This window comes from Anomaloglossus baeobatrachus, unplaced genomic scaffold, assembly GCF_048569485.1.
Source record: "Anomaloglossus baeobatrachus isolate aAnoBae1 unplaced genomic scaffold, aAnoBae1.hap1 Scaffold_3982, whole genome shotgun sequence".
NCBI lineage: Eukaryota > Metazoa > Chordata > Amphibia > Anura > Aromobatidae > Anomaloglossus > Anomaloglossus baeobatrachus.
In genome coordinates this window covers 1-18,008 of record NW_027443320.1, presented here as the reverse complement: position 1 = coordinate 18,008, position 18,008 = coordinate 1, and the positions used below count along the sequence as shown (strand labels likewise).

The window sequence follows — 18,008 nt, the reverse complement described above, 5'->3', positions numbered from 1 at the left end:
CGGGGACATAGCCGAGTTGGTCAGGTTGAGTGGTGATGAGTTTGCTATTTGGATGAATAAAGAAAGTCAAAAGTGTGAAAGATAAAAAACAAAAGGAGGAAGTGTGAAAAGTGAATGGGCCAAATTGAGGTGCATATGAAGACGTATGCTTTCTTCCAATTCATTAAATCGGGCTAATATGAATCAGGTGAATTGAGTTCTGCTTTTGGAAACTGGGTTAAGAAGGGGTGCACCGTTCCTGGAGGTACTGCAATACCAGGTCAATGCGTGGAGTGGACAGAGCAAGCTCTTTTTCCATCTCCCTGTTCTAAAAATCCATTTAATATATGGTCCCCAGATAGGGGACGTATCAGATATTAAACTGATAAGAACAGATACTACACTTGATCTTAGCCAAAAGGCCGAGAAGCGATAACCAGAATTGGTTTGGGCCTCGAGTGGCACCCTGGCCTATGCCGGACACATCTTAGGGAGAGAGAGCGAGAGGGAGACAAACCCACGCCTACACAAGACATTTTGTCACCCAAGCCAACCCTTGAAAAGGCTGCTTTGCAGAGCCAAAACAAGAAGAATGGTGCGTTTTGCAGCCGCCGCCCACTGCAATGAATCTGAATAACTCCTCCTTTAGGGCGCAAGCAACTCCCCTCCCCCTTGCAGTCTTTCCAATTCACGATACAAAAAGACGGACAGGACAGGTTGCCTGACTTTCCGTCACTGCCACCCTTTGCCATCCTTACCCGTAGAAAGCCCTTTCATCATCCCCAAACCCTAATCTTTTCCCTTTCCTTCCCAGCCCCCAAACCCTGCCCTCTGTACCTTTCTCACCACCCGCTTCCCTTCTCCTGTCATCCCCCTACCACCCGGGAAAAAAAGAGATTGCCCCCTCCTTCCACTAGCCCACCCTCCCACCCAAAGAACAACTTCTTCTGCGCAGCTTGTTTTCTAGGCAGCAGCGCTATTGTGATGTCATCGGGGGGCATTGTGACAAGCCGCCAGTGTTCCGTCTCTTCATGTTGTGCACAGTTCAAACGGAAAATACATCAACAGGCAGACTACAGAAAAGCTTACTATCAAAGGTTAGAGGGGGGCTTTCTCAGAGGGCTTTTTACAGTTTTTCTATTCCCAATTAGCCGTTTAAGTGTACTTATTGAAAGTAGTAATTCTTTCATAGGCCGCCCTTTCTTAGTATTTGACGTTCCTTATATTGCGGTATGAGGCTTCGCAGTAGGTTGCAAACATTCATCACCCATGACTTTCCCCAATTGAGCTCAGAAGCTCAATGTCTATCATGACCTCTCTTTTAGAATGTCCAAGAGCAAGCAAACTATTCCTCCAGGAGAGGGCGCCAACAGACTACTAAAGAGATCATCATTACTCAAAGAAAACCCCAAAAACCAATGCATGATAGGAATAAACAGGTAACTTTCTTTGGAGTGGAAGCGGAGAGATCGCACCAGATGCCAATTCTAGATGTTATCACACCTGTGGTCACTGCAGCAGCAGGTGAATCCACTTTGTCCAAAAGGGATCTATTCCATTCAATTGCAAATGATCTAGATAAGACAGAGAACTGCAGCACGGGGACATAGCCGAGTTGGTCAGGTTGAGTGGTGATGAGTTTGCTATTTGGATGAATAAAGAAAGTCAAAAGTGTGAAAGATAAAAAACAAAAGGAGGAAGTGTGAAAAGTGAATGGGCCAAATTGAGGTGCATATGAAGACGTATGCTTTCTTCCAATTCATTAAATCGGGCTAATATGAATCAGGTGAATTGAGTTCTGCTTTTGGAAACTGGGTTAAGAAGGGGTGCACCGTTCCTGGAGGTACTGCAATACCAGGTCAATGCGTGGAGTGGACAGAGCAAGCTCTTTTTCCATCTCCCTGTTCTAAAAATCCATTTAATATATGGTCCCCAGATAGGGGACGTATCAGATATTAAACTGATAAGAACAGATACTACACTTGATCTTAGCCAAAAGGCCGAGAAGCGATAACCAGAATTGGTTTGGGCCTCGAGTGGCACCCTGGCCTATGCCGGACACATCTTAGGGAGAGAGAGCGAGAGGGAGACAAACCCACGCCTACACAAGACATTTTGTCACCCAAGCCAACCCTTGAAAAGGCTGCTTTGCAGAGCCAAAACAAGAAGAATGGTGCGTTTTGCAGCCGCCGCCCACTGCAATGAATCTGAATAACTCCTCCTTTAGGGCGCAAGCAACTCCCCTCCCCCTTGCAGTCTTTCCAATTCACGATACAAAAAGACGGACAGGACAGGTTGCCTGACTTTCCGTCACTGCCACCCTTTGCCATCCTTACCCGTAGAAAGCCCTTTCATCATCCCCAAACCCTAATCTTTTCCCTTTCCTTCCCAGCCCCCAAACCCTGCCCTCTGTACCTTTCTCACCACCCGCTTCCCTTCTCCTGTCATCCCCCTACCACCCGGGAAAAAAAGAGATTGCCCCCTCCTTCCACTAGCCCACCCTCCCACCCAAAGAACAACTTCTTCTGCGCAGCTTGTTTTCTAGGCAGCAGCGCTATTGTGATGTCATCGGGGGGCATTGTGACAAGCCGCCAGTGTTCCGTCTCTTCATGTTGTGCACAGTTCAAACGGAAAATACATCAACAGGCAGACTACAGAAAAGCTTACTATCAAAGGTTAGAGGGGGGCTTTCTCAGAGGGCTTTTTACAGTTTTTCTATTCCCAATTAGCCGTTTAAGTGTACTTATTGAAAGTAGTAATTCTTTCATAGGCCGCCCTTTCTTAGTATTTGACGTTCCTTATATTGCGGTATGAGGCTTCGCAGTAGGTTGCAAACATTCATCACCCATGACTTTCCCCAATTGAGCTCAGAAGCTCAATGTCTATCATGACCTCTCTTTTAGAATGTCCAAGAGCAAGCAAACTATTCCTCCAGGAGAGGGCGCCAACAGACTACTAAAGAGATCATCATTACTCAAAGAAAACCCCAAAAACCAATGCATGATAGGAATAAACAGGTAACTTTCTTTGGAGTGGAAGCGGAGAGATCGCACCAGATGCCAATTCTAGATGTTATCACACCTGTGGTCACTGCAGCAGCAGGTGAATCCACTTTGTCCAAAAGGGATCTATTCCATTCAATTGCAAATGATCTAGATAAGACAGAGAACTGCAGCACGGGGACATAGCCGAGTTGGTCAGGTTGAGTGGTGATGAGTTTGCTATTTGGATGAATAAAGAAAGTCAAAAGTGTGAAAGATAAAAAACAAAAGGAGGAAGTGTGAAAAGTGAATGGGCCAAATTGAGGTGCATATGAAGACGTATGCTTTCTTCCAATTCATTAAATCGGGCTAATATGAATCAGGTGAATTGAGTTCTGCTTTTGGAAACTGGGTTAAGAAGGGGTGCACCGTTCCTGGAGGTACTGCAATACCAGGTCAATGCGTGGAGTGGACAGAGCAAGCTCTTTTTCCATCTCCCTGTTCTAAAAATCCATTTAATATATGGTCCCCAGATAGGGGACGTATCAGATATTAAACTGATAAGAACAGATACTACACTTGATCTTAGCCAAAAGGCCGAGAAGCGATAACCAGAATTGGTTTGGGCCTCGAGTGGCACCCTGGCCTATGCCGGACACATCTTAGGGAGAGAGAGCGAGAGGGAGACAAACCCACGCCTACACAAGACATTTTGTCACCCAAGCCAACCCTTGAAAAGGCTGCTTTGCAGAGCCAAAACAAGAAGAATGGTGCGTTTTGCAGCCGCCGCCCACTGCAATGAATCTGAATAACTCCTCCTTTAGGGCGCAAGCAACTCCCCTCCCCCTTGCAGTCTTTCCAATTCACGATACAAAAAGACGGACAGGACAGGTTGCCTGACTTTCCGTCACTGCCACCCTTTGCCATCCTTACCGTAGAAAGCCCTTTCATCATCCCCAAACCCTAATCTTTTCCCTTTCCTTCCCAGCCCCCAAACCCTGCCCTCTGTACCTTTCTCACCACCCGCTTCCCTTCTCCTGTCATCCCCCTACCACCCGGGAAAAAAAGAGATTGCCCCCTCCTTCCACTAGCCCACCCTCCCACCCAAAGAACAACTTCTTCTGCGCAGCTTGTTTTCTAGGCAGCAGCGCTATTGTGATGTCATCGGGGGGCATTGTGACAAGCCGCCAGTGTTCCGTCTCTTCATGTTGTGCACAGTTCAAACGGAAAATACATCAACAGGCAGACTACAGAAAAGCTTACTATCAAAGGTTAGAGGGGGGCTTTCTCAGAGGGCTTTTTACAGTTTTTCTATTCCCAATTAGCCGTTTAAGTGTACTTATTGAAAGTAGTAATTCTTTCATAGGCCGCCCTTTCTTAGTATTTGACGTTCCTTATATTGCGGTATGAGGCTTCGCAGTAGGTTGCAAACATTCATCACCCATGACTTTCCCCAATTGAGCTCAGAAGCTCAATGTCTATCATGACCTCTCTTTTAGAATGTCCAAGAGCAAGCAAACTATTCCTCCAGGAGAGGGCGCCAACAGACTACTAAAGAGATCATCATTACTCAAAGAAAACCCCAAAAACCAATGCATGATAGGAATAAACAGGTAACTTTCTTTGGAGTGGAAGCGGAGAGATCGCACCAGATGCCAATTCTAGATGTTATCACACCTGTGGTCACTGCAGCAGCAGGTGAATCCACTTTGTCCAAAAGGGATCTATTCCATTCAATTGCAAATGATCTAGATAAGACAGAGAACTGCAGCACGGGGACATAGCCGAGTTGGTCAGGTTGAGTGGTGATGAGTTTGCTATTTGGATGAATAAAGAAAGTCAAAAGTGTGAAAGATAAAAAACAAAAGGAGGAAGTGTGAAAAGTGAATGGGCCAAATTGAGGTGCATATGAAGACGTATGCTTTCTTCCAATTCATTAAATCGGGCTAATATGAATCAGGTGAATTGAGTTCTGCTTTTGGAAACTGGGTTAAGAAGGGGTGCACCGTTCCTGGAGGTACTGCAATACCAGGTCAATGCGTGGAGTGGACAGAGCAAGCTCTTTTTCCATCTCCCTGTTCTAAAAATCCATTTAATATATGGTCCCCAGATAGGGGACGTATCAGATATTAAACTGATAAGAACAGATACTACACTTGATCTTAGCCAAAAGGCCGAGAAGCGATAACCAGAATTGGTTTGGGCCTCGAGTGGCACCCTGGCCTATGCCGGACACATCTTAGGGAGAGAGAGCGAGAGGGAGACAAACCCACGCCTACACAAGACATTTTGTCACCCAAGCCAACCCTTGAAAAGGCTGCTTTGCAGAGCCAAAACAAGAAGAATGGTGCGTTTTGCAGCCGCCGCCCACTGCAATGAATCTGAATAACTCCTCCTTTAGGGCGCAAGCAACTCCCCTCCCCCTTGCAGTCTTTCCAATTCACGATACAAAAAGACGGACAGGACAGGTTGCCTGACTTTCCGTCACTGCCACCCTTTGCCATCCTTACCCGTAGAAAGCCCTTTCATCATCCCCAAACCCTAATCTTTTCCCTTTCCTTCCCAGCCCCCAAACCCTGCCCTCTGTACCTTTCTCACCACCCGCTTCCCTTCTCCTGTCATCCCCCTACCACCCGGGAAAAAAAGAGATTGCCCCCTCCTTCCACTAGCCCACCCTCCCACCCAAAGAACAACTTCTTCTGCGCAGCTTGTTTTCTAGGCAGCAGCGCTATTGTGATGTCATCGGGGGGCATTGTGACAAGCCGCCAGTGTTCCGTCTCTTCATGTTGTGCACAGTTCAAACGGAAAATACATCAACAGGCAGACTACAGAAAAGCTTACTATCAAAGGTTAGAGGGGGGCTTTCTCAGAGGGCTTTTTACAGTTTTTCTATTCCCAATTAGCCGTTTAAGTGTACTTATTGAAAGTAGTAATTCTTTCATAGGCCGCCCTTTCTTAGTATTTGACGTTCCTTATATTGCGGTATGAGGCTTCGCAGTAGGTTGCAAACATTCATCACCCATGACTTTCCCCAATTGAGCTCAGAAGCTCAATGTCTATCATGACCTCTCTTTTAGAATGTCCAAGAGCAAGCAAACTATTCCTCCAGGAGAGGGCGCCAACAGACTACTAAAGAGATCATCATTACTCAAAGAAAACCCCAAAAACCAATGCATGATAGGAATAAACAGGTAACTTTCTTTGGAGTGGAAGCGGAGAGATCGCACCAGATGCCAATTCTAGATGTTATCACACCTGTGGTCACTGCAGCAGCAGGTGAATCCACTTTGTCCAAAAGGGATCTATTCCATTCAATTGCAAATGATCTAGATAAGACAGAGAACTGCAGCACGGGGACATAGCCGAGTTGGTCAGGTTGAGTGGTGATGAGTTTGCTATTTGGATGAATAAAGAAAGTCAAAAGTGTGAAAGATAAAAAACAAAAGGAGGAAGTGTGAAAAGTGAAGGATGGCCAAATTGAGGTGCATATGAAGACGTATGCTTTCTTCCAATTCATTAAATCGGGCTAATATGAATCAGGTGAATTGAGTTCTGCTTTTGGAAACTGGGTTAAGAAGGGGTGCACCGTTCCTGGAGGTACTGCAATACCAGGTCAATGCGTGGAGTGGACAGAGCAAGCTCTTTTTCCATCTCCCTGTTCTAAAAATCCATTTAATATATGGTCCCCAGATAGGGGACGTATCAGATATTAAACTGATAAGAACAGATACTACACTTGATCTTAGCCAAAAGGCCGAGAAGCGATAACCAGAATTGGTTTGGGCCTCGAGTGGCACCCTGGCCTATGCCGGACACATCTTAGGGAGAGAGAGCGAGAGGGAGACAAACCCACGCCTACACAAGACATTTTGTCACCCAAGCCAACCCTTGAAAAGGCTGCTTTGCAGAGCCAAAACAAGAAGAATGGTGCGTTTTGCAGCCGCCGCCCACTGCAATGAATCTGAATAACTCCTCCTTTAGGGCGCAAGCAACTCCCCTCCCCCTTGCAGTCTTTCCAATTCACGATACAAAAAGACGGACAGGACAGGTTGCCTGACTTTCCGTCACTGCCACCCTTTGCCATCCTTACCCGTAGAAAGCCCTTTCATCATCCCCAAACCCTAATCTTTTCCCTTTCCTTCCCAGCCCCCAAACCCTGCCCTCTGTACCTTTCTCACCACCCGCTTCCCTTCTCCTGTCATCCCCCTACCACCCGGGAAAAAAAGAGATTGCCCCCTCCTTCCACTAGCCCACCCTCCCACCCAAAGAACAACTTCTTCTGCGCAGCTTGTTTTCTAGGCAGCAGCGCTATTGTGATGTCATCGGGGGGCATTGTGACAAGCCGCCAGTGTTCCGTCTCTTCATGTTGTGCACAGTTCAAACGGAAAATACATCAACAGGCAGACTACAGAAAAGCTTACTATCAAAGGTTAGAGGGGGGCTTTCTCAGAGGGCTTTTTACAGTTTTTCTATTCCCAATTAGCCGTTTAAGTGTACTTATTGAAAGTAGTAATTCTTTCATAGGCCGCCCTTTCTTAGTATTTGACGTTCCTTATATTGCGGTATGAGGCTTCGCAGTAGGTTGCAAACATTCATCACCCATGACTTTCCCCAATTGAGCTCAGAAGCTCAATGTCTATCATGACCTCTCTTTTAGAATGTCCAAGAGCAAGCAAACTATTCCTCCAGGAGAGGGCGCCAACAGACTACTAAAGAGATCATCATTACTCAAAGAAAACCCCAAAAACCAATGCATGATAGGAATAAACAGGTAACTTTCTTTGGAGTGGAAGCGGAGAGATCGCACCAGATGCCAATTCTAGATGTTATCACACCTGTGGTCACTGCAGCAGCAGGTGAATCCACTTTGTCCAAAAGGGATCTATTCCATTCAATTGCAAATGATCTAGATAAGACAGAGAACTGCAGCACGGGGACATAGCCGAGTTGGTCAGGTTGAGTGGTGATGAGTTTGCTATTTGGATGAATAAAGAAAGTCAAAAGTGTGAAAGATAAAAAACAAAAGGAGGAAGTGTGAAAAGTGAATGGGCCAAATTGAGGTGCATATGAAGACGTATGCTTTCTTCCAATTCATTAAATCGGGCTAATATGAATCAGGTGAATTGAGTTCTGCTTTTGGAAACTGGGTTAAGAAGGGGTGCACCGTTCCTGGAGGTACTGCAATACCAGGTCAATGCGTGGAGTGGACAGAGCAAGCTCTTTTTCCATCTCCCTGTTCTAAAAATCCATTTAATATATGGTCCCCAGATAGGGGACGTATCAGATATTAAACTGATAAGAACAGATACTACACTTGATCTTAGCCAAAAGGCCGAGAAGCGATAACCAGAATTGGTTTGGGCCTCGAGTGGCACCCTGGCCTATGCCGGACACATCTTAGGGAGAGAGAGCGAGAGGGAGACAAACCCACGCCTACACAAGACATTTTGTCACCCAAGCCAACCCTTGAAAAGGCTGCTTTGCAGAGCCAAAACAAGAAGAATGGTGCGTTTTGCAGCCGCCGCCCACTGCAATGAATCTGAATAACTCCTCCTTTAGGGCGCAAGCAACTCCCCTCCCCCTTGCAGTCTTTCCAATTCACGATACAAAAAGACGGACAGGACAGGTTGCCTGACTTTCCGTCACTGCCACCCTTTGCCATCCTTACCCGTAGAAAGCCCTTTCATCATCCCCAAACCCTAATCTTTTCCCTTTCCTTCCCAGCCCCCAAACCCTGCCCTCTGTACCTTTCTCACCACCCGCTTCCCTTCTCCTGTCATCCCCCTACCACCCGGGAAAAAAAGAGATTGCCCCCTCCTTCCACTAGCCCACCCTCCCACCCAAAGAACAACTTCTTCTGCGCAGCTTGTTTTCTAGGCAGCAGCGCTATTGTGATGTCATCGGGGGGCATTGTGACAAGCCGCCAGTGTTCCGTCTCTTCATGTTGTGCACAGTTCAAACGGAAAATACATCAACAGGCAGACTACAGAAAAGCTTACTATCAAAGGTTAGAGGGGGGCTTTCTCAGAGGGCTTTTTACAGTTTTTCTATTCCCAATTAGCCGTTTAAGTGTACTTATTGAAAGTAGTAATTCTTTCATAGGCCGCCCTTTCTTAGTATTTGACGTTCCTTATATTGCGGTATGAGGCTTCGCAGTAGGTTGCAAACATTCATCACCCATGACTTTCCCCAATTGAGCTCAGAAGCTCAATGTCTATCATGACCTCTCTTTTAGAATGTCCAAGAGCAAGCAAACTATTCCTCCAGGAGAGGGCGCCAACAGACTACTAAAGAGATCATCATTACTCAAAGAAAACCCCAAAAACCAATGCATGATAGGAATAAACAGGTAACTTTCTTTGGAGTGGAAGCGGAGAGATCGCACCAGATGCCAATTCTAGATGTTATCACACCTGTGGTCACTGCAGCAGCAGGTGAATCCACTTTGTCCAAAAGGGATCTATTCCATTCAATTGCAAATGATCTAGATAAGACAGAGAACTGCAGCACGGGGACATAGCCGAGTTGGTCAGGTTGAGTGGTGATGAGTTTGCTATTTGGATGAATAAAGAAAGTCAAAAGTGTGAAAGATAAAAAACAAAAGGAGGAAGTGTGAAAAGTGAATGGGCCAAATTGAGGTGCATATGAAGACGTATGCTTTCTTCCAATTCATTAAATCGGGCTAATATGAATCAGGTGAATTGAGTTCTGCTTTTGGAAACTGGGTTAAGAAGGGGTGCACCGTTCCTGGAGGTACTGCAATACCAGGTCAATGCGTGGAGTGGACAGAGCAAGCTCTTTTTCCATCTCCCTGTTCTAAAAATCCATTTAATATATGGTCCCCAGATAGGGGACGTATCAGATATTAAACTGATAAGAACAGATACTACACTTGATCTTAGCCAAAAGGCCGAGAAGCGATAACCAGAATTGGTTTGGGCCTCGAGTGGCACCCTGGCCTATGCCGGACACATCTTAGGGAGAGAGAGCGAGAGGGAGACAAACCCACGCCTACACAAGACATTTTGTCACCCAAGCCAACCCTTGAAAAGGCTGCTTTGCAGAGCCAAAACAAGAAGAATGGTGCGTTTTGCAGCCGCCGCCCACTGCAATGAATCTGAATAACTCCTCCTTTAGGGCGCAAGCAACTCCCCTCCCCCTTGCAGTCTTTCCAATTCACGATACAAAAAGACGGACAGGACAGGTTGCCTGACTTTCCGTCACTGCCACCCTTTGCCATCCTTACCCGTAGAAAGCCCTTTCATCATCCCCAAACCCTAATCTTTTCCCTTTCCTTCCCAGCCCCCAAACCCTGCCCTCTGTACCTTTCTCACCACCCGCTTCCCTTCTCCTGTCATCCCCCTACCACCCGGGAAAAAAAGAGATTGCCCCCTCCTTCCACTAGCCCACCCTCCCACCCAAAGAACAACTTCTTCTGCGCAGCTTGTTTTCTAGGCAGCAGCGCTATTGTGATGTCATCGGGGGGCATTGTGACAAGCCGCCAGTGTTCCGTCTCTTCATGTTGTGCACAGTTCAAACGGAAAATACATCAACAGGCAGACTACAGAAAAGCTTACTATCAAAGGTTAGAGGGGGGCTTTCTCAGAGGGCTTTTTACAGTTTTTCTATTCCCAATTAGCCGTTTAAGTGTACTTATTGAAAGTAGTAATTCTTTCATAGGCCGCCCTTTCTTAGTATTTGACGTTCCTTATATTGCGGTATGAGGCTTCGCAGTAGGTTGCAAACATTCATCACCCATGACTTTCCCCAATTGAGCTCAGAAGCTCAATGTCTATCATGACCTCTCTTTTAGAATGTCCAAGAGCAAGCAAACTATTCCTCCAGGAGAGGGCGCCAACAGACTACTAAAGAGATCATCATTACTCAAAGAAAACCCCAAAAACCAATGCATGATAGGAATAAACAGGTAACTTTCTTTGGAGTGGAAGCGGAGAGATCGCACCAGATGCCAATTCTAGATGTTATCACACCTGTGGTCACTGCAGCAGCAGGTGAATCCACTTTGTCCAAAAGGGATCTATTCCATTCAATTGCAAATGATCTAGATAAGACAGAGAACTGCAGCACGGGGACATAGCCGAGTTGGTCAGGTTGAGTGGTGATGAGTTTGCTATTTGGATGAATAAAGAAAGTCAAAAGTGTGAAAGATAAAAAACAAAAGGAGGAAGTGTGAAAAGTGAATGGGCCAAATTGAGGTGCATATGAAGACGTATGCTTTCTTCCAATTCATTAAATCGGGCTAATATGAATCAGGTGAATTGAGTTCTGCTTTTGGAAACTGGGTTAAGAAGGGGTGCACCGTTCCTGGAGGTACTGCAATACCAGGTCAATGCGTGGAGTGGACAGAGCAAGCTCTTTTTCCATCTCCCTGTTCTAAAAATCCATTTAATATATGGTCCCCAGATAGGGGACGTATCAGATATTAAACTGATAAGAACAGATACTACACTTGATCTTAGCCAAAAGGCCGAGAAGCGATAACCAGAATTGGTTTGGGCCTCGAGTGGCACCCTGGCCTATGCCGGACACATCTTAGGGAGAGAGAGCGAGAGGGAGACAAACCCACGCCTACACAAGACATTTTGTCACCCAAGCCAACCCTTGAAAAGGCTGCTTTGCAGAGCCAAAACAAGAAGAATGGTGCGTTTTGCAGCCGCCGCCCACTGCAATGAATCTGAATAACTCCTCCTTTAGGGCGCAAGCAACTCCCCTCCCCCTTGCAGTCTTTCCAATTCACGATACAAAAAGACGGACAGGACAGGTTGCCTGACTTTCCGTCACTGCCACCCTTTGCCATCCTTACCCGTAGAAAGCCCTTTCATCATCCCCAAACCCTAATCTTTTCCCTTTCCTTCCCAGCCCCCAAACCCTGCCCTCTGTACCTTTCTCACCACCCGCTTCCCTTCTCCTGTCATCCCCCTACCACCCGGGAAAAAAAGAGATTGCCCCCTCCTTCCACTAGCCCACCCTCCCACCCAAAGAACAACTTCTTCTGCGCAGCTTGTTTTCTAGGCAGCAGCGCTATTGTGATGTCATCGGGGGGCATTGTGACAAGCCGCCAGTGTTCCGTCTCTTCATGTTGTGCACAGTTCAAACGGAAAATACATCAACAGGCAGACTACAGAAAAGCTTACTATCAAAGGTTAGAGGGGGGCTTTCTCAGAGGGCTTTTTACAGTTTTTCTATTCCCAATTAGCCGTTTAAGTGTACTTATTGAAAGTAGTAATTCTTTCATAGGCCGCCCTTTCTTAGTATTTGACGTTCCTTATATTGCGGTATGAGGCTTCGCAGTAGGTTGCAAACATTCATCACCCATGACTTTCCCCAATTGAGCTCAGAAGCTCAATGTCTATCATGACCTCTCTTTTAGAATGTCCAAGAGCAAGCAAACTATTCCTCCAGGAGAGGGCGCCAACAGACTACTAAAGAGATCATCATTACTCAAAGAAAACCCCAAAAACCAATGCATGATAGGAATAAACAGGTAACTTTCTTTGGAGTGGAAGCGGAGAGATCGCACCAGATGCCAATTCTAGATGTTATCACACCTGTGGTCACTGCAGCAGCAGGTGAATCCACTTTGTCCAAAAGGGATCTATTCCATTCAATTGCAAATGATCTAGATAAGACAGAGAACTGCAGCACGGGGACATAGCCGAGTTGGTCAGGTTGAGTGGTGATGAGTTTGCTATTTGGATGAATAAAGAAAGTCAAAAGTGTGAAAGATAAAAAACAAAAGGAGGAAGTGTGAAAAGTGAATGGGCCAAATTGAGGTGCATATGAAGACGTATGCTTTCTTCCAATTCATTAAATCGGGCTAATATGAATCAGGTGAATTGAGTTCTGCTTTTGGAAACTGGGTTAAGAAGGGGTGCACCGTTCCTGGAGGTACTGCAATACCAGGTCAATGCGTGGAGTGGACAGAGCAAGCTCTTTTTCCATCTCCCTGTTCTAAAAATCCATTTAATATATGGTCCCCAGATAGGGGACGTATCAGATATTAAACTGATAAGAACAGATACTACACTTGATCTTAGCCAAAAGGCCGAGAAGCGATAACCAGAATTGGTTTGGGCCTCGAGTGGCACCCTGGCCTATGCCGGACACATCTTAGGGAGAGAGAGCGAGAGGGAGACAAACCCACGCCTACACAAGACATTTTGTCACCCAAGCCAACCCTTGAAAAGGCTGCTTTGCAGAGCCAAAACAAGAAGAATGGTGCGTTTTGCAGCCGCCGCCCACTGCAATGAATCTGAATAACTCCTCCTTTAGGGCGCAAGCAACTCCCCTCCCCCTTGCAGTCTTTCCAATTCACGATACAAAAAGACGGACAGGACAGGTTGCCTGACTTTCCGTCACTGCCACCCTTTGCCATCCTTACCCGTAGAAAGCCCTTTCATCATCCCCAAACCCTAATCTTTTCCCTTTCCTTCCCAGCCCCCAAACCCTGCCCTCTGTACCTTTCTCACCACCCGCTTCCCTTCTCCTGTCATCCCCCTACCACCCGGGAAAAAAAGAGATTGCCCCCTCCTTCCACTAGCCCACCCTCCCACCCAAAGAACAACTTCTTCTGCGCAGCTTGTTTTCTAGGCAGCAGCGCTATTGTGATGTCATCGGGGGGCATTGTGACAAGCCGCCAGTGTTCCGTCTCTTCATGTTGTGCACAGTTCAAACGGAAAATACATCAACAGGCAGACTACAGAAAAGCTTACTATCAAAGGTTAGAGGGGGGCTTTCTCAGAGGGCTTTTTACAGTTTTTCTATTCCCAATTAGCCGTTTAAGTGTACTTATTGAAAGTAGTAATTCTTTCATAGGCCGCCCTTTCTTAGTATTTGACGTTCCTTATATTGCGGTATGAGGCTTCGCAGTAGGTTGCAAACATTCATCACCCATGACTTTCCCCAATTGAGCTCAGAAGCTCAATGTCTATCATGACCTCTCTTTTAGAATGTCCAAGAGCAAGCAAACTATTCCTCCAGGAGAGGGCGCCAACAGACTACTAAAGAGATCATCATTACTCAAAGAAAACCCCAAAAACCAATGCATGATAGGAATAAACAGGTAACTTTCTTTGGAGTGGAAGCGGAGAGATCGCACCAGATGCCAATTCTAGATGTTATCACACCTGTGGTCACTGCAGCAGCAGGTGAATCCACTTTGTCCAAAAGGGATCTATTCCATTCAATTGCAAATGATCTAGATAAGACAGAGAACTGCAGCACGGGGACATAGCCGAGTTGGTCAGGTTGAGTGGTGATGAGTTTGCTATTTGGATGAATAAAGAAAGTCAAAAGTGTGAAAGATAAAAAACAAAAGGAGGAAGTGTGAAAAGTGAATGGGCCAAATTGAGGTGCATATGAAGACGTATGCTTTCTTCCAATTCATTAAATCGGGCTAATATGAATCAGGTGAATTGAGTTCTGCTTTTGGAAACTGGGTTAAGAAGGGGTGCACCGTTCCTGGAGGTACTGCAATACCAGGTCAATGCGTGGAGTGGACAGAGCAAGCTCTTTTTCCATCTCCCTGTTCTAAAAATCCATTTAATATATGGTCCCCAGATAGGGGACGTATCAGATATTAAACTGATAAGAACAGATACTACACTTGATCTTAGCCAAAAGGCCGAGAAGCGATAACCAGAATTGGTTTGGGCCTCGAGTGGCACCCTGGCCTATGCCGGACACATCTTAGGGAGAGAGAGCGAGAGGGAGACAAACCCACGCCTACACAAGACATTTTGTCACCCAAGCCAACCCTTGAAAAGGCTGCTTTGCAGAGCCAAAACAAGAAGAATGGTGCGTTTTGCAGCCGCCGCCCACTGCAATGAATCTGAATAACTCCTCCTTTAGGGCGCAAGCAACTCCCCTCCCCCTTGCAGTCTTTCCAATTCACGATACAAAAAGACGGACAGGACAGGTTGCCTGACTTTCCGTCACTGCCACCCTTTGCCATCCTTACCCGTAGAAAGCCCTTTCATCATCCCCAAACCCTAATCTTTTCCCTTTCCTTCCCAGCCCCCAAACCCTGCCCTCTGTACCTTTCTCACCACCCGCTTCCCTTCTCCTGTCATCCCCCTACCACCCGGGAAAAAAAGAGATTGCCCCCTCCTTCCACTAGCCCACCCTCCCACCCAAAGAACAACTTCTTCTGCGCAGCTTGTTTTCTAGGCAGCAGCGCTATTGTGATGTCATCGGGGGGCATTGTGACAAGCCGCCAGTGTTCCGTCTCTTCATGTTGTGCACAGTTCAAACGGAAAATACATCAACAGGCAGACTACAGAAAAGCTTACTATCAAAGGTTAGAGGGGGGCTTTCTCAGAGGGCTTTTTACAGTTTTTCTATTCCCAATTAGCCGTTTAAGTGTACTTATTGAAAGTAGTAATTCTTTCATAGGCCGCCCTTTCTTAGTATTTGACGTTCCTTATATTGCGGTATGAGGCTTCGCAGTAGGTTGCAAACATTCATCACCCATGACTTTCCCCAATTGAGCTCAGAAGCTCAATGTCTATCATGACCTCTCTTTTAGAATGTCCAAGAGCAAGCAAACTATTCCTCCAGGAGAGGGCGCCAACAGACTACTAAAGAGATCATCATTACTCAAAGAAAACCCCAAAAACCAATGCATGATAGGAATAAACAGGTAACTTTCTTTGGAGTGGAAGCGGAGAGATCGCACCAGATGCCAATTCTAGATGTTATCACACCTGTGGTCACTGCAGCAGCAGGTGAATCCACTTTGTCCAAAAGGGATCTATTCCATTCAATTGCAAATGATCTAGATAAGACAGAGAACTGCAGCACGGGGACATAGCCGAGTTGGTCAGGTTGAGTGGTGATGAGTTTGCTATTTGGATGAATAAAGAAAGTCAAAAGTGTGAAAGATAAAAAACAAAAGGAGGAAGTGTGAAAAGTGAATGGGCCAAATTGAGGTGCATATGAAGACGTATGCTTTCTTCCAATTCATTAAATCGGGCTAATATGAATCAGGTGAATTGAGTTCTGCTTTTGGAAACTGGGTTAAGAAGGGGTGCACCGTTCCTGGAGGTACTGCAATACCAGGTCAATGCGTGGAGTGGACAGAGCAAGCTCTTTTTCCATCTCCCTGTTCTAAAAATCCATTTAATATATGGTCCCCAGATAGGGGACGTATCAGATATTAAACTGATAAGAACAGATACTACACTTGATCTTAGCCAAAAGGCCGAGAAGCGATAACCAGAATTGGTTTGGGCCTCGAGTGGCACCCTGGCCTATGCCGGACACATCTTAGGGAGAGAGAGCGAGAGGGAGACAAACCCACGCCTACACAAGACATTTTGTCACCCAAGCCAACCCTTGAAAAGGCTGCTTTGCAGAGCCAAAACAAGAAGAATGGTGCGTTTTGCAGCCGCCGCCCACTGCAATGAATCTGAATAACTCCTCCTTTAGGGCGCAAGCAACTCCCCTCCCCCTTGCAGTCTTTCCAATTCACGATACAAAAAGACGGACAGGACAGGTTGCCTGACTTTCCGTCACTGCCACCCTTTGCCATCCTTACCCGTAGAAAGCCCTTTCATCATCCCCAAACCCTAATCTTTTCCCTTTCCTTCCCAGCCCCCAAACCCTGCCCTCTGTACCTTTCTCACCACCCGCTTCCCTTCTCCTGTCATCCCCCTACCACCCGGGAAAAAAAGAGATTGCCCCCTCCTTCCACTAGCCCACCCTCCCACCCAAAGAACAACTTCTTCTGCGCAGCTTGTTTTCTAGGCAGCAGCGCTATTGTGATGTCATCGGGGGGCATTGTGACAAGCCGCCAGTGTTCCGTCTCTTCATGTTGTGCACAGTTCAAACGGAAAATACATCAACAGGCAGACTACAGAAAAGCTTACTATCAAAGGTTAGAGGGGGGCTTTCTCAGAGGGCTTTTTACAGTTTTTCTATTCCCAATTAGCCGTTTAAGTGTACTTATTGAAAGTAGTAATTCTTTCATAGGCCGCCCTTTCTTAGTATTTGACGTTCCTTATATTGCGGTATGAGGCTTCGCAGTAGGTTGCAAACATTCATCACCCATGACTTTCCCCAATTGAGCTCAGAAGCTCAATGTCTATCATGACCTCTCTTTTAGAATGTCCAAGAGCAAGCAAACTATTCCTCCAGGAGAGGGCGCCAACAGACTACTAAAGAGATCATCATTACTCAAAGAAAACCCCAAAAACCAATGCATGATAGGAATAAACAGGTAACTTTCTTTGGAGTGGAAGCGGAGAGATCGCACCAGATGCCAATTCTAGATGTTATCACACCTGTGGTCACTGCAGCAGCAGGTGAATCCACTTTGTCCAAAAGGGATCTATTCCATTCAATTGCAAATGATCTAGATAAGACAGAGAACTGCAGCACGGGGACATAGCCGAGTTGGTCAGGTTGAGTGGTGATGAGTTTGCTATTTGGATGAATAAAGAAAGTCAAAAGTGTGAAAGATAAAAAACAAAAGGAGGAAGTGTGAAAAGTGAATGGGCCAAATTGAGGTGCATATGAAGACGTATGCTTTCTTCCAATTCATTAAATCGGGCTAATATGAATCAGGTGAATTGAGTTCTGCTTTTGGAAACTGGGTTAAGAAGGGGTGCACCGTTCCTGGAGGTACTGCAATACCAGGTCAATGCGTGGAGTGGACAGAGCAAGCTCTTTTTCCATCTCCCTGTTCTAAAAATCCATTTAATATATGGTCCCCAGATAGGGGACGTATCAGATATTAAACTGATAAGAACAGATACTACACTTGATCTTAGCCAAAAGGCCGAGAAGCGATAACCAGAATTGGTTTGGGCCTCGAGTGGCACCCTGGCCTATGCCGGACACATCTTAGGGAGAGAGAGCGAGAGGGAGACAAACCCACGCCTACACAAGACATTTTGTCACCCAAGCCAACCCTTGAAAAGGCTGCTTTGCAGAGCCAAAACAAGAAGAATGGTGCGTTTTGCAGCCGCCGCCCACTGCAATGAATCTGAATAACTCCTCCTTTAGGGCGCAAGCAACTCCCCTCCC

General features: G+C 46.3%; 12 non-coding genes across 12 annotated transcripts; all 12 read right to left on the bottom strand.

Moving 5' to 3' along the window:
• Positions 1-222: 222 nt before the first annotated feature.
• On the bottom strand, positions 223-413 carry LOC142276450 (U2 spliceosomal RNA). Its single transcript, XR_012739894.1, has one exon. It is a non-coding gene; the product is annotated as a U2 spliceosomal RNA (small nuclear RNA).
• A 1,387-nt stretch (positions 414-1,800) lies between these two features.
• LOC142276448 (U2 spliceosomal RNA) lies at positions 1,801-1,991 on the bottom strand. Its single transcript, XR_012739893.1, has one exon. It is a non-coding gene; the product is annotated as a U2 spliceosomal RNA (small nuclear RNA).
• A 1,387-nt stretch (positions 1,992-3,378) lies between these two features.
• On the bottom strand, positions 3,379-3,569 carry LOC142276447 (U2 spliceosomal RNA). Its single transcript, XR_012739892.1, has one exon. It is a non-coding gene; the product is annotated as a U2 spliceosomal RNA (small nuclear RNA).
• A 1,386-nt stretch (positions 3,570-4,955) lies between these two features.
• LOC142276446 (U2 spliceosomal RNA) lies at positions 4,956-5,146 on the bottom strand. The gene has a single exon (XR_012739891.1). It is a non-coding gene; the product is annotated as a U2 spliceosomal RNA (small nuclear RNA).
• A 1,389-nt stretch (positions 5,147-6,535) lies between these two features.
• LOC142276445 (U2 spliceosomal RNA) lies at positions 6,536-6,726 on the bottom strand. Its single transcript, XR_012739890.1, has one exon. It is a non-coding gene; the product is annotated as a U2 spliceosomal RNA (small nuclear RNA).
• Positions 6,727-8,113: 1,387 nt separating this feature from the next.
• Positions 8,114-8,304, bottom strand: LOC142276444 (U2 spliceosomal RNA). The gene has a single exon (XR_012739889.1). It is a non-coding gene; the product is annotated as a U2 spliceosomal RNA (small nuclear RNA).
• Positions 8,305-9,691: 1,387 nt separating this feature from the next.
• Positions 9,692-9,882, bottom strand: LOC142276443 (U2 spliceosomal RNA). Its single transcript, XR_012739888.1, has one exon. It is a non-coding gene; the product is annotated as a U2 spliceosomal RNA (small nuclear RNA).
• Positions 9,883-11,269: 1,387 nt separating this feature from the next.
• LOC142276476 (U2 spliceosomal RNA) lies at positions 11,270-11,460 on the bottom strand. The gene has a single exon (XR_012739917.1). It is a non-coding gene; the product is annotated as a U2 spliceosomal RNA (small nuclear RNA).
• Positions 11,461-12,847: 1,387 nt separating this feature from the next.
• Positions 12,848-13,038, bottom strand: LOC142276475 (U2 spliceosomal RNA). The gene has a single exon (XR_012739916.1). It is a non-coding gene; the product is annotated as a U2 spliceosomal RNA (small nuclear RNA).
• A 1,387-nt stretch (positions 13,039-14,425) lies between these two features.
• LOC142276466 (U2 spliceosomal RNA) lies at positions 14,426-14,616 on the bottom strand. Its single transcript, XR_012739909.1, has one exon. It is a non-coding gene; the product is annotated as a U2 spliceosomal RNA (small nuclear RNA).
• Positions 14,617-16,003: 1,387 nt separating this feature from the next.
• On the bottom strand, positions 16,004-16,194 carry LOC142276454 (U2 spliceosomal RNA). The gene has a single exon (XR_012739898.1). It is a non-coding gene; the product is annotated as a U2 spliceosomal RNA (small nuclear RNA).
• A 1,387-nt stretch (positions 16,195-17,581) lies between these two features.
• LOC142276442 (U2 spliceosomal RNA) lies at positions 17,582-17,772 on the bottom strand. The gene has a single exon (XR_012739887.1). It is a non-coding gene; the product is annotated as a U2 spliceosomal RNA (small nuclear RNA).
• Positions 17,773-18,008: the final 236 nt, after the last annotated feature.